A 13,236-nucleotide genomic window follows, 5' to 3' on the forward strand; every position below is an offset into this window, starting at 1 on the left:
GGGGCCACGTGCCCAGGGGTGTCACGGCACATGCTCGCACGTGCACAGGTTGCTGCGTGATCCTTGGTAAGCAAGGCCCATGTGCGCAGTCCCTGGTCTCCCTTCCTGCCCCCCAATAATGGGACTGTGATGGCACTCACATGTTGTTGCCTCTTCAGATGACACTAGTAATGGGTCTGTTGGGACAGCTCGGGGGTCCTGGCTGCATGGCATGCTCCCTCTGGGCTCCTGCAGCTCCTCCTCCATGCTCTGGTCAGGGCCCTCTGCTCCAGGACCGATGACCCCCGAGGTGGCACAGACCATCCCGCCCCCCAGGATGCGGTCCAGGGCATCAAAATAGGGGCAGATGTCTGCCCCAGTTTGGAAGCTGCCCCCTGTGGCCCTGGCATACGCCTGCCACAGCTCCTTTATTTTCATGTGTACCTGCTCCTGGGTGTGCATGTGGCCTTTGATGGCCAGGCTGTCAGCATCCGTCTGTAGACGGCCACGTTCCTCTGTCTAGTGCAGAGATCGTGGACATTGGAGGCCTCCCCCCAAACCTCAATAAGGTCCACAATCTCCGCACTAGACCAGGAAGGCGCCTGCCTTCTCCGGCCCCTGGCAGGCTCCTAGGAGCTGGGGGACTGGGTTTGGGGAGCAGTGGAGAGCTGGTTGGTACTGGCTGCCTGGCTCATGGTGGGGCCACTGGGTTAGGGGCAGCGACTGCTGGCTCTGAGCTGGCAGGCCTGGAGCTGGCACAGGCACTGTGGCCAGAGTCTACCCCTTTAAGGGCCCCGGGGCTGGGGGAGGGGAGAGAAAGATTTCCTGGTTGTGCCCAAAGTGGCCACCAGAACACCCTGGGAAAGGCTGGAGGCCCCCTATTTTGAAATAAGCATCTACACAGTGCTTATTTCGAATGAGCTATTTCAAATTTGGTGTTATTCCTCATGGAATGAGGTTTACCCAATTTGAAATAAGTGCTCCGCTATTTCAATTTAATTTTGAAATAGTGGTTTCACTGAGTAGATGTCAGGAAAGTTACTTTGAAATAACGGCTGTTATTTCAAAATAACTTTGCTGTGTAGACATAACCTGAGATGCGACTTGACTAATTGTTGCTGTTTAAGTTTTTCCTGTTACAGACTCATTGGGCTGTCCCTCTGAAGCTTATCTACTCACTGTCTTTTTTTCTTTGTCCCCTTCAAGTTTTTGTCCTTCTCCTCCTCCCTCCTTCCCTTATTTATTCTTGGATCTGGACTTTCAACACTCCGGTCATCTGAAGAAGTGGGTTGTGCCCACAAAAGTTCATGGTACCATCTACATGTTTTGTTTGTCTTTAAGATGCTACTAGACTATTTGTTGTTTTTTTTAAGTTTTTCCTGTTGCAGACTAACTCGGCTACCTCTCTGAAGTTCATTTTCACAACAATTCTATGATTTAAGTATTCCCTGGAGGGTGAAGTTCATATTTTGGGAAGTGAGCAGATATTGGATTTGCAATATAACAGAGAATAGACAGTAATTGGAGGAGATATATTTTTGCACACTCAGATTTAGGAAAATGTTATACCAGTATCAAACTTGAAGCAAAAAACCTCTTTTCAGTTAATATAGATGCACTTTTTGGGGTATACATCCCTAAGGATTATAGCTGTGATTGACGAGTTATAAAGTATAGGATTTATAAAAGGAGAGAGCATGAACAACTTTATATAATTCACGGCCAGAACTATTTTGACCTTGAATATGTGAATAATCCTCCTTTTCCAATAAAAATAAATCATAAGAATTCTCTTAAATCTCAATAAAATACTAACCTTAAAAACTCACAGCTTTTTAGTCATGTAGATAAAATGTCAAGATCTATGATTTCTCAATGTCTTGTTAGTACAAACACCACTTAGCGATGGCCACAACAATTCTACCATTGTTTTGTTTATATAACAACAAAGTCTGAAGAGCATCTGAGAGGATGTTCTGTAATATTTTTATGAATGATATTCATGGCAGTGGCTTATTTGACAAGAGAGTACAGGAGACATGAGGTACATTGGTTACAAAACTGTGTCTTGTCTAGGGTGTATGAATGGGTCTTTATGATTTGGTTTTGCTAGTCCTGACCACGGAGATCTGGAAATATAATGGAACTAAAAATTGACACCCTAACAATAAGAAACTCCGACCCTTAGCTCTGCAAGGGTCCTGCAGGAGGAAGACAATGGATTGAAATTTAGTTAAGAGATGCCTTTGGAGAATTGTAGCAACTTCTTACCTGGGACTGTCAGAGAAAGTGAGGGAGGGAGACAAAACAAAAATGGATGCTATGCCAGCATGACTGGTTAGAATCCTCACACTGGCCAGTCTTAACTCTGCTTTTGTCGTTGCTTCTCTGTGTTAATCTGAGGACTTTCCCGTACAGTGTTCCAAATGACTAATAAACCTGACTCTGTTTTGAGAAGGCTGCCTGATGCTATTGTAAATACTTGCTAAGGTATATTGATCCCAGGAGAAGGCAAAAACACTCTGACCAGGAGACTTAGTTGGACTTGCTGGGGAGAACTCACATTGTGAAAAAAGAGTGCTGGAACTAAAAGGCTTAGTAGAGATAACAAGGCTATTTAGTCTACCCTTGCAGAACATTGGGACTCCTTGGTACATCTACACTGCATGATTATTTCGGAATAAGTTATTCTGGAAGAAATACTCAGAAATAGCTTATTTTTAAATCACACTTCTACACTACAGGGAAGCCTTTAAATTAGTCCAAGGCAGGCTCCCCTAATTGTGGACACACTACTTCAATTTAGAGCCCCAGGAAGCACTGGGGAGTAATTACTCTGAATGGCCTGGGGGAGGAGCTATTTTGAAATAGCAGTAGTGGAGCATCCACACTACTGCTATTCCAAAATAGCTAGTTTGGAAGAGACGTTATTCCTCATGGAATGAGGTTTACAAATGCCAAAATAAGCTCCCCATTATTTTGAAATTATTTTGAAATAATGGGCTAGCTGTGTAGATGCTCTTATAGTTATTTTGGAATAACGAATGTTATTCCGAAATAACGCTGCTATGTAGACGTACCCTTTCTGATTTAAAAGCTGGAGTATAGCATAGATCCTGTGTGGATCCATGATGGCATCCATATATCTTACATCTCTTTTTACATTTTCTTATGGGTACCATGTATGTTACCCACAAATCTTTTATTGTCTTTTTTTTTTAACATCCTGATTCAGATGTATTTGGTGAAGTGTTATTAGGCCTGTGGTATTGGGTATTGCCTGGTCAAGTTATAGTCTTGCTATTTTTAGAAACAAATCTGCTTGCACTGTGCACCATAGTTTGGCACTTAGATGAGTTTGGGGTTAGCAGATAATCAATCATATCTGGATAATAGACATCAGAGCTATTGCTTTGCAAGGTTTGCATTCTTTGATTTATGCTAGTGAATTGTTTTTTATGGGACCTTTAGAATATTTGTGACTGAATAATGCTTTTAGTACCAAGTCACAAAGATAAAGTCATTATTTCTTTTAAAATTGTCAATCAAAAATTTGATTAAATTTGTATGTATTTTCAGAGCAATTGGGCTGCATGCCATCAACTTAGTAAGGGCAATGCTCAAAGATGTTTAGAAAGCAATCAGAATATTGGGCCTGAATCTCTGTTGCCCTCTACCTTGTGCACCATTTGCATCAGATGCAGAGGAGATGTAAAATTCTACCAGATCAGAATGGTGGCATGTTACATCCACTCACACTCATTTTGCTATGGTGTAAATGACTGTATAAAGCACAGGTAATGGAGTTTCAGGCCCCTTATCTACAAAGTATCAAGAAATATCCAACCAAGTCATCTAAATGAGTTTGCTCCCTTAATCTTAAAGTGTACAGTTTTGTTTAAAAGCCTTTAATTTGTAAAAATAGAGTTGCATCTTGATTTTAATAAGGGAGCCAATTGTAACCTCATGAGAGTGCAAATCAGGAGTAACTCAGCAGGTGTGAATGAAATTACACATGACAAAATGATGTATAGTGAGGTGATGAAAAACCACCCACCCATTCACCATCTTTATATAGCTGCATATATATATGCACAGAGGCTTTATCCTGAAACAATTACTATGGGCTACAAGTTAGCAATATAGAATCATAGAAATGTAGGGATGATCTCTCTTGAGGACCAAGGAAATGAACACTATTCCTCACAGGTGTTCGTTTAACTTGGTCTTAAAATCCGCTAATAATGGTGTGATAGAGTGTACAGATCCCACGCTAAATCAGAATGTGGCATGGAGGAGTACTACTACTTGAACACTTCAGGACATGCTCCAGGTGGAGGGACAGTCTTAAGAGTCCGGTCAGAGAGGGAAAGGAATTACATAGTGCGCTTGGAAGTGCTGCGACTACCAGGAACTGTAGCCTTGGTAAGGCCTCACCCATATTCCTCCTCATCCTCTGGGGCCATGAACCCACAATGGGATGTTGATGAAACAGGTACTGTTAAGACTTTGACCATGCTTCAAATGGAGGAGCCCCAACCTCCGGTAGGAAGTGGTCTCAGGGGGAGTGTGCCTTGGAGTGGATCAATGAGCTGTTTGAACACTGCAACATTCCTTTACCATCCAGGGTGGGGAACCTGGTGGAGTGGGAGTGCCTTAGTCCCCCTCCACTTGGTCAGAAGAGAACTCAAGTGGGGAAGAGGAGATACTGAGGCCATCTTATATGATGTGTGAAGCCACTGCCTGGCCACTGGACCAGCTGGCTATCTGACTTGCTACAGACTCTTTTGGAAGCCGATTCAGGTACCTATCTTTATATCTGGAAAGTGTTTCCTAATATCTAACCTAAATCTCCCTTGTTGCAATTTGAGCAGTTTACTTTTGTCTACTTTCATGGACCTGGAGAACAAATGATCTCAATCCTCTTCATGACAGCCCTTAGCATATTTCAAGCCTGTTATAGGTCCTCTCACAATCTTTTTGTATCAAGACTAAACATAGTCAGTTTTTTAGTCCTTTCCTCATAAGTCTATTTTTATAAATCTTTCATTTTTTTTGTTGGTTGCTTCTGGACTCTCTCGCCATCTTTGCTAAAGTGTGGTGCTAGAACCAGACACAGTGCTCCAGCTGAGACCTCACCAGTGCTGAGTAAACAGGAAGAATTACCTCTTGTATCTTATCTACAATACCTCTGATAATACACTTCCTTTACGGTGGTCCCAGCTGGAGCACCTTCTTGCTGTAGACTATGGCATGACAGGCATGTCTGCCTCAGTTTCTCTCCTTCAAACTCCCAGAAATAGTCTAAAGCATCTTCCCAACTATAAGCATCATTGTGCGGTTCATTTATTTCCAAACATTTTGATCAAGTTTCCATGTTTAGTAGGATTTCCTTTTGTTTTTCTTGACATTAAAGTGCTCCTGATGGAGCCATATTGGACTCTTATTCTACTTCCTTTTTATCCTTGACACTAAACTTTGTAGCAGCTGATTGCATGATTGTGCATTAAATATGTCCAATTAAATATGAAGTCTGAGGCTCTCAAATCTGTCTAGTGGGGTTGGATGCCCAGAGAGAGTTTTCAAAGGTAAAAATGGGAGTTAGATGCCTACCTGCCATTTGCACCTTTGAAAATATACCCTGTCCTCAATTTTAATTATTTCTATTTTTTTCTTTGATGCTTCTTCTTAGAACGAACACTCAGCCATTGTTAGGGACCTTATACTTTTCCAGAACACATGCTTTGTGAGAAGAATGGCTAAAACCTCGGAAAATAGAGGTTTGGATAAATAGGGGGTCTGTGTAAGTTGTAAGTGTGTATGAGGAAGAAATGACCTAGATATTATTACTGAAGTTTGGACTGATGGGGTTGGACTGTCCTGATAAGATAAAAAAGATATTAATTACAAATGAAACAATGAAGGTTCTTCAGTCTGTTGTTTACCATCAAAATTGGCAAATTTTGACTATATCTTTGAGGAAGACTGCAGTGAAGTATTAAGAGAACAACATGTTCCTTGATGCAATGCAGAGAAGGCATCATAACAAAAATTATCTAACTGGTATATAAACTAGTGTTTCTTCTTTAATCTAATTGTGGACATACTATTCTGATGCCCTTCTATTGTTTAGATTGAGAATTCTGGTCCTCACAAACTACATTGCTTCATTTGAAAGGATAGGAGCATCCTTTCTAAACAAGAAAATTCCAGGGAAAATAAACAACGTAATTCTGATATTTTGCTAAGAATTACGGATAACCTTCAACTGAAAGAAAATAGGAGCAGAACATTATGGCATTCAGCTTTGTATGACTGATTCCAAAGCATTTACAACAGAACATGGCCAGTCTGCATATTTTGTTGCTTCCCAGACACCAAAGTACAGTGCGCTTCCTCACTTAATTTTGGTAATTTAACAGGTGGATTAGGATTTTCTCTATCCCTGTCTACTGTTTCAGACTATGCTCATCTTTAGGATTTTATGATCAAAGAGTCAATGTAGGAAAAGTAGGCTTTTAAATAAATATACTGTTATTCTGTGAGAAATGGTTTTTCTTTTGGTTTCTGATAGTGCCTTGTTGGTGGTGTTATATGGGAAAGAGGTCATGGATTAAATAATGGGAAGAATGTTTTGGGATAATGAAGAGAAGTACAATAAATAACTTAAAGCTTGTGATGGAAAAGGAACAATGTAGCAAAGACCAAGATAATCACTGTCTATGATCTTGAGGTGCAGCTTTGCCCTCAGGTATGTTACGTGTGTCATGATAACAAAATGGGTGGTGAGAACTACATATTCTCCTATGGTGCCCAAGACTGATGAGAGGCATGGAAGAGTGGGGGAAGGGGTACAGCAGCTGTAGTGCCACTGCCCTGATTCCCACACCCAAACCCTACCCTGCCTCCTGCACTGCCCATACAGCCAATCCCCTGCCCTGAAGCATCTGAGCAACACTGAGCAAGCCTTGTAGTAAGGAATACCTAAAGATATCATACACACATAGCCTTTGACCTTTCTTGTTGCAATGATGAACCTGGGGCCAAGTTTGAAAATGTACATGCCTAAAGTTAGCCACTTCAGTAAGACGCCCAATTTTCAAAAGTCACAAGCACCTGCTACTCTCCAGTGCAATCAGTGAAAGCTGTACTCCTGAAAACCAGGGAAGTTTTTATGTAGGAGACTAAACACAGATGAAGGGCTTGTCTACACTTGAACATTTACTGCAATAGTTTTTCCAGAATAGTTTCTTTTGGTATGAGTGCCTGTGTAGACACTTTGATTTCACAGTAACATGGGCAGTTATTTTGGAATAGCTGTTTTAATGAATTTCAAGTGTAGACAAGTCTATAGGTGCCTAGCTTTAGGTATCAAGGTCTGAAGACTGTGGCTAAGCACATCAGTGCTTCCTATCCCACTCAGGCACTTAGCATAGTGCCTAAGGCCTGGATTTCATTCTTATCCATATCACTACTGCAGCTTACACAGCTACATCTGTGAATGCTCATTTTTAATTTGTTCAGTTTTTCTGTGAGAAAGACATTTCTGAATCAGGATGGCTCTCCTTGTCTCCCTTCTGCCCCCAGGATGTTGTCTCAGTTTTGATAGGACAGGAAGTGGAAAAAGCTTGGGGGACCAGTTATTCATTACTAGCAGACTTACCTGTATTTCCCAGGTCCTTGTGCGCAGGAGGCTGGCAGTGGTGGTGGTGGTGCAGGAGTCAGGGCAGGACCTTTATGATGTGGGGAGGCAGTGTAGGAGGCTGGGGGTGGGGAGAGGTGAGAGAGTGAGGGTTGGGGAGTGAGGAGAGGCTCAGGATGGGGGGAAGACCCCCTGACCGTTAGGCGTGCTTTGTCTTCTTCCAGCCCTCCTCTTGGCCACAAGGGGCATTTTCTGTCCCCCCATACCACCAGCTGCCAGAGGCATTTTCTGTCCCCCTCACAATCCCTGGTCACCAGTGGTGTTTTCTGCTCCCTCCCCAATCTTCATGGTCACCAACAGTGTTTTCTCTCCCCCAGCCCCACCCCCTGTTACCAGGGGCATTTTCTCGCTTCCTTTCCTAGCCACCAGGGGGATCTTTTCTCCCCTGGCTCTGGCATTGTGGCCAAGGACCAAGAGGAAGAGTCTGGGGCAGCGGGATACTTACTGGTGTGCTGGCAGGCAAGATGTTGGAGCCCCAGCCCTGCAGCCCTTGTTGCCCCCAGGGCCACTCTTAGTATCACGTCCATCCGAACAGTGGCCCCTCCTTTTGCATATTATGGAAAACTGTCCCTTTCCTGGGACTCACAGTTGTCTTGGTACAACCAAACCCCGACCTTGCTTTAAATTAGGAGAAGAGGAAGCCATATACCAAATATGGTAGCCCTAGCTCTTACTGTTTAGGAGTTCTTGAACAAATGGACTCACAGACAGACACATGGACAGATAGATGCACCCTAATGCACTCTGCTTGGGATCCCTGACAACTTCTTTGCAATCTGCTGTTTCAAATTTATGTCTGTGCACCATTTAACCATAATTTGACTACAATGTATCCTTGCCAAACCACATCTCTGTGCTGGATATGATGATGAGGATGAGTAATATGACACTAGAGGATATGGCATCAGTCAGCCAGCGTAAGTAGCTCTATTCCAAACCAATTCTACGCCATCACACATGCATGCTTTACATTTGAATATAACCTCCTTACTCATCTCACTAGCACATTCTTACAATAAGAACAAAAAGTTATGCACGACTCAGTGCTTCTGAAAAGTGCTAGATGGGCAGCTCTGCAGTCTGAATTCCTCCATTTAGCCACAGGATGTATACCCTCCAGCCAATGGCCGTGCAAGCTTCCCCACCTGTGTTCTTCAACTCTGGTCTGGAAAGAACCACCTCTAGGCACATCAATTTTAAATCTACTCATGATCATTCATTCAGTTCCTGGACTTACTGCTGAAACTTCTACACTGTTACCACTTAGTGCCAGCTGTGATGTTGATTTTTCTGCTACGGAAACCATTTCAGTAAGAACTTGTCAAACACCATATTTATTTTCCAGAACTACTGCACAGCCATCAGGAGGTAAGATCTTTAGGTAATTGCTGATGGGGTTTGGGGCTTAATTGGTGACCTGGTGCCAAGCTGTACACTCTATTACCTATACCCTGAGTGAGTGAATCTGTTCCATTTCTAAAAATATTGTAAGATCAACCTGTAAATAGTTAACATCATATTCCAAGATAGCCCAAGTCCAAAAATTCCACTTAAGAAAGATGTGCATTTTTAAAAACCTCAGGTCAATTTCTTTTTGGATGGTCATTAATTTTTGCTGCTTCAATTTCTAGCTGCTTAATATGGGGTTAGTTTTCAAAGGTACTGACCTCATATCTCTCCACTGCAGTTAAACTAGTATAATGGAAGCTCAACACTTTTGGACATTGCTCTGTATCCCTAGTTGGATACCTAAAATTGTAGGCACCCAAAATTACTGGATACTTGAAAATTAAGCTTAATCAGTATTATCCTAATTAAATTCACTCTGAAAGGTAAGAAACACCATCCATGACAGAGGGAACTTAAATGTTCCACCATGATATCATTGAATCTGTCATGGATATTTAAAAATGGTCCAATTTACAAACATTAGCATAATCTTTGAGAAGGAATCACAAAAACCTTGTATAATCTGACTGCCACCTCTATCATTCTCTGATATCACTGCTGCTGCAAAACTCCAAGGGGTCTGTGGGTACTTGGCTCTGAATGCAATATATATATAATATTTAAAATGACTTATCCACTTATTACAGAAAAAGGAGGACTGATCTAGGATGAGATCCTTATAGTTATTCTATGATTTAGGTCAATTTAACAAGAAAACAATAGTAATGCCTTGGCTAACCATGGGGAGAAAATCTATGACCTTTCATAATTTCTGGAGCCCTGCACATATTTTAGCACAAATCCGGTCCTCTAATGTTGATTTAATCAGGTATCAAGAGGGACTTTAGTTTATGATGTCAATGGGGGGGATTAAGGGAAAATGATTGTCTGGAATTTAACCACGTTTTATGTTACTGCTGAGATCATATAGAATGGCAGAAAATGCTTTCTTCTGACACTATAAAAAACCCCATCAGTCAGAGTTGTTTGAGAAGTAAGAAGAGTTCAGCAAATGCTGCACAATCTGACTGTCATACTAAGAAATCAGAAATTTGAAACTGAAACCCTTATTTTGAAGGGCAACATTTTATTGCTGCACAGTGTCCTTTACACTATCTTTGTCATACACAGCTCTGTTCCATTCTGACCCAGTGCCATAGTGCATCCATGTGAAATGTCATTTTGAGAATGAAAAATGTGACATTACACGCACATGGAGGCGGATAGATGCCAGCTGCTTACCAAACGGACACTAGCCAGCTAAGGACAAAGGGAAAACTCATGACTCAAACAATGCTTTTAGAACTACTGAGATAACAAACTGAAATTCCTAAAATGCAGGATGTCCTGCTGCAAGCAGAAATGTTAAGAAAAAGGTGGAAGGAAGCAGGATAATCCCAAAGAGAAACATTCAAGAAAAAAAACTTGTCTTGAAGTCCAAGCCCTATAGCCAAACATCCAAGTAAACATATGCAGTGAAACTAGATTTACAGTCAAATCTATCCCACCTGTTGTATTTAAAAGGGACAATGACAAACTTGGCAGTCTCAGAATATGAACTGAATTTGCTCTTGAATATCTGATAATTCTTCAGATAATTCAATATGTATTTTTAAATGCTTCAGTAACACTTTCTCCTTTAAAAGATTATTAATATAAAATTAAACAGCAGCCACTAAATGCTAATAACTAAATAACACAGGATTAACAACAAATGGTCTGGTAGCACTTTATAGACTAACAGAACGTGTAGATGGTATCATGAGCTTTTGTGGTCATAGCCCACTTCTTCAGACGACCAAACTCCAGTCATCTGAAGAAGTGGGCTGTGCCCACAAAAGCTCATGATACCATCTACATGTTCTGTTAGTCTATCAAGTGCTACCAGACCATTTGTTGTTTTTTTCTGAGGGGGGTATGTCTACACTACAGCACTAATTCGAACTAACTTAGTTAATTCGAATTAGCTCATCTAGACTTAAAAACTAGTTCGAATTAGCGTTTTGCTAATTCGAACTAGCATGTCCACACTGAGTGGACCCTGAACTGAGGTTAAGGATGGCCAGAAGCAGTGCTGGCAGGGCATCAGGTTAGGACTTAGAGTATGGAGCTGCTGTCTCAGGCTAGCCGAGGGCTGTGCTTAAAGGGACCCGACCCCCACCCCGGACAGACAGTTCTCAGGGGTTCCCCGCTTGCAAAGCAGTCCTGGCTTGGAGTGCCCTGAGTGCCCACACTCGGCACATCCCAGCACTCGGCCATCAGCCCGGCTGCACTTGCCGCAGGCTGCCATCCGGAGGCGGGGTCAATAAGGGGCTTCAGGAGAGTTTCCACCCCGAGGAGCCCACAGAGCCAGCCCAGTCCTCCCCATCGGGGGCTTGTACCCCATTCCTCCCTCACCTCCTTCCACTTACCCCTCCCTAGCCCACCTTCCTGATGTACAAAATAAAGGACATGTGTGTTCAAAAATAGAAACTCTCTTTATTGAACAAAACTGTGGGGGGGGATTAACCTCTGGGGAGACTGGGAAAAGAAGGTGGGAGAGGGGAAGAGAGAGGGTGGGAGAGGGGAGGGCAACTAAAATGATCAGGGGTTTGGAACAGGTCCCATATGAAGAGAGGCTAAAGAGACTGGGACTTCTCAGCTTAGAAAAGAGGAGACTGAGGGGGGATATGATAGAGGTCTATAAAAGCATGAGTGGTGTGGAGAGGGTGCATAAAGAAAAGTTCTTCATTAGTTCCCATAATAGAAGGACTAAAGGACACCAAATGAAATGAATGGGTAGCAGGCTTCAAACTAACAACAGAAAGTTCTTCTTCACAAAGCAAATAGGCAACCTGTGGAACTCCTTGCTGCAGGAGGCTGTGAAGGCTAGAACTAGAACAGAGTTTAAAGAGAAGTGAGATAAAGTCATGGAGGTTGGGTCCATGGAGTGGTATTAGCAAGGGGGTAGTAATGGTGTCCCTGGCCTCTGTTTGTGGAAGGCTGGAGATGGATGGCATGAGACAAATGGCTTGGTCATTGTCTTCGGTCCATCCCCTCCAGGGTCCGTAGGGTTGGCCGCTGTCGGCAGACAGGCTACTGGGCTAGATGGACCTTTGGTCTGACCCAGTACGGCCATTGTAAGCTCAGGGCTCAGGGTTGGGGGTCTCACTGGACCACCTTGATTTTCATGCACAACTGCTCCTGGGTGGCCAGGATGCAAGCTATCCTGCCCTAGACGGCCACTTTCCTGTGCCTAGTGTGGAGGTCGTGGATGAGGTCCACGATGTCTGCACTAGACCAGGTGGGCGCCCGCCTCTTGTGGACCTGGGCAGTCTCCCGGGAGCCGCCAGCCTGGTCCCGGGAAGAAGCGGAGGGCTGGGTGGCAGCGGGTGGCCGGCTCGAGCCGTGCCAGGTGCAGGGTGCTGGCTGGGTGCTGGCAGGCTTGCACCTGGCATGGGCACCGTAGCCAGCCTGTGCCTCTTTAAGGGCTCCGGGGCTGGGAGGGGGGCAGAAGAGTTTCCCTGGTGGTGCCCAGAGTGGCCACCAGGGAAAGCTGGGGAGGGCTAGCCTCCCACTAGTTTGAATTAAGTGGCTACACAGCCGTTAATTTGAACTACTTAATTCGAACTAGGCGTTAGTCCTCGTAGAAAGAGGTTTACCTAATTCGAATTAAGCGTACTACGAGTTTGAATTAAGTTCGAACTAGCGGTTTTCATGTGTAGCGCCTATCAAAGTTAATTCGAACTATCGTCTGTTAGTTCGAATTAACTTTGTAGTGTAGACATACCCTAACAAACTAACTTGGCTACTCCCTGAAACTAACATTTCACATTTCCAAACAAACTGTAAACATATATACTAAAATTGTCTCTAAAGTTGAATGAAAAATAGCTGGGGTCTGTTTCTACTCTTTGAAATCAGTGGCAGTGTTGTTGATATTGACATTGATGGCAACATCACCGCCCTGTGGACTAATTTTTTAAATTTAATATTTTAACTGAGACTTTTGCTTTATTTTATGTATTTATTTAGGGTGCATGTACACAGCATCCTAAACTTGAAATAAGATACACACTTTGTACTACACAAATTGCGTATCTTCTTTCGATTGAATTTCGAAATAG

The sequence above is a fragment of the Pelodiscus sinensis genome, chromosome 9 (assembly GCF_052426305.1).
Source record: "Pelodiscus sinensis isolate ZL-2025 chromosome 9, ASM5242630v1, whole genome shotgun sequence".
NCBI classification, from domain to species: domain Eukaryota; kingdom Metazoa; phylum Chordata; order Testudines; family Trionychidae; genus Pelodiscus; species Pelodiscus sinensis.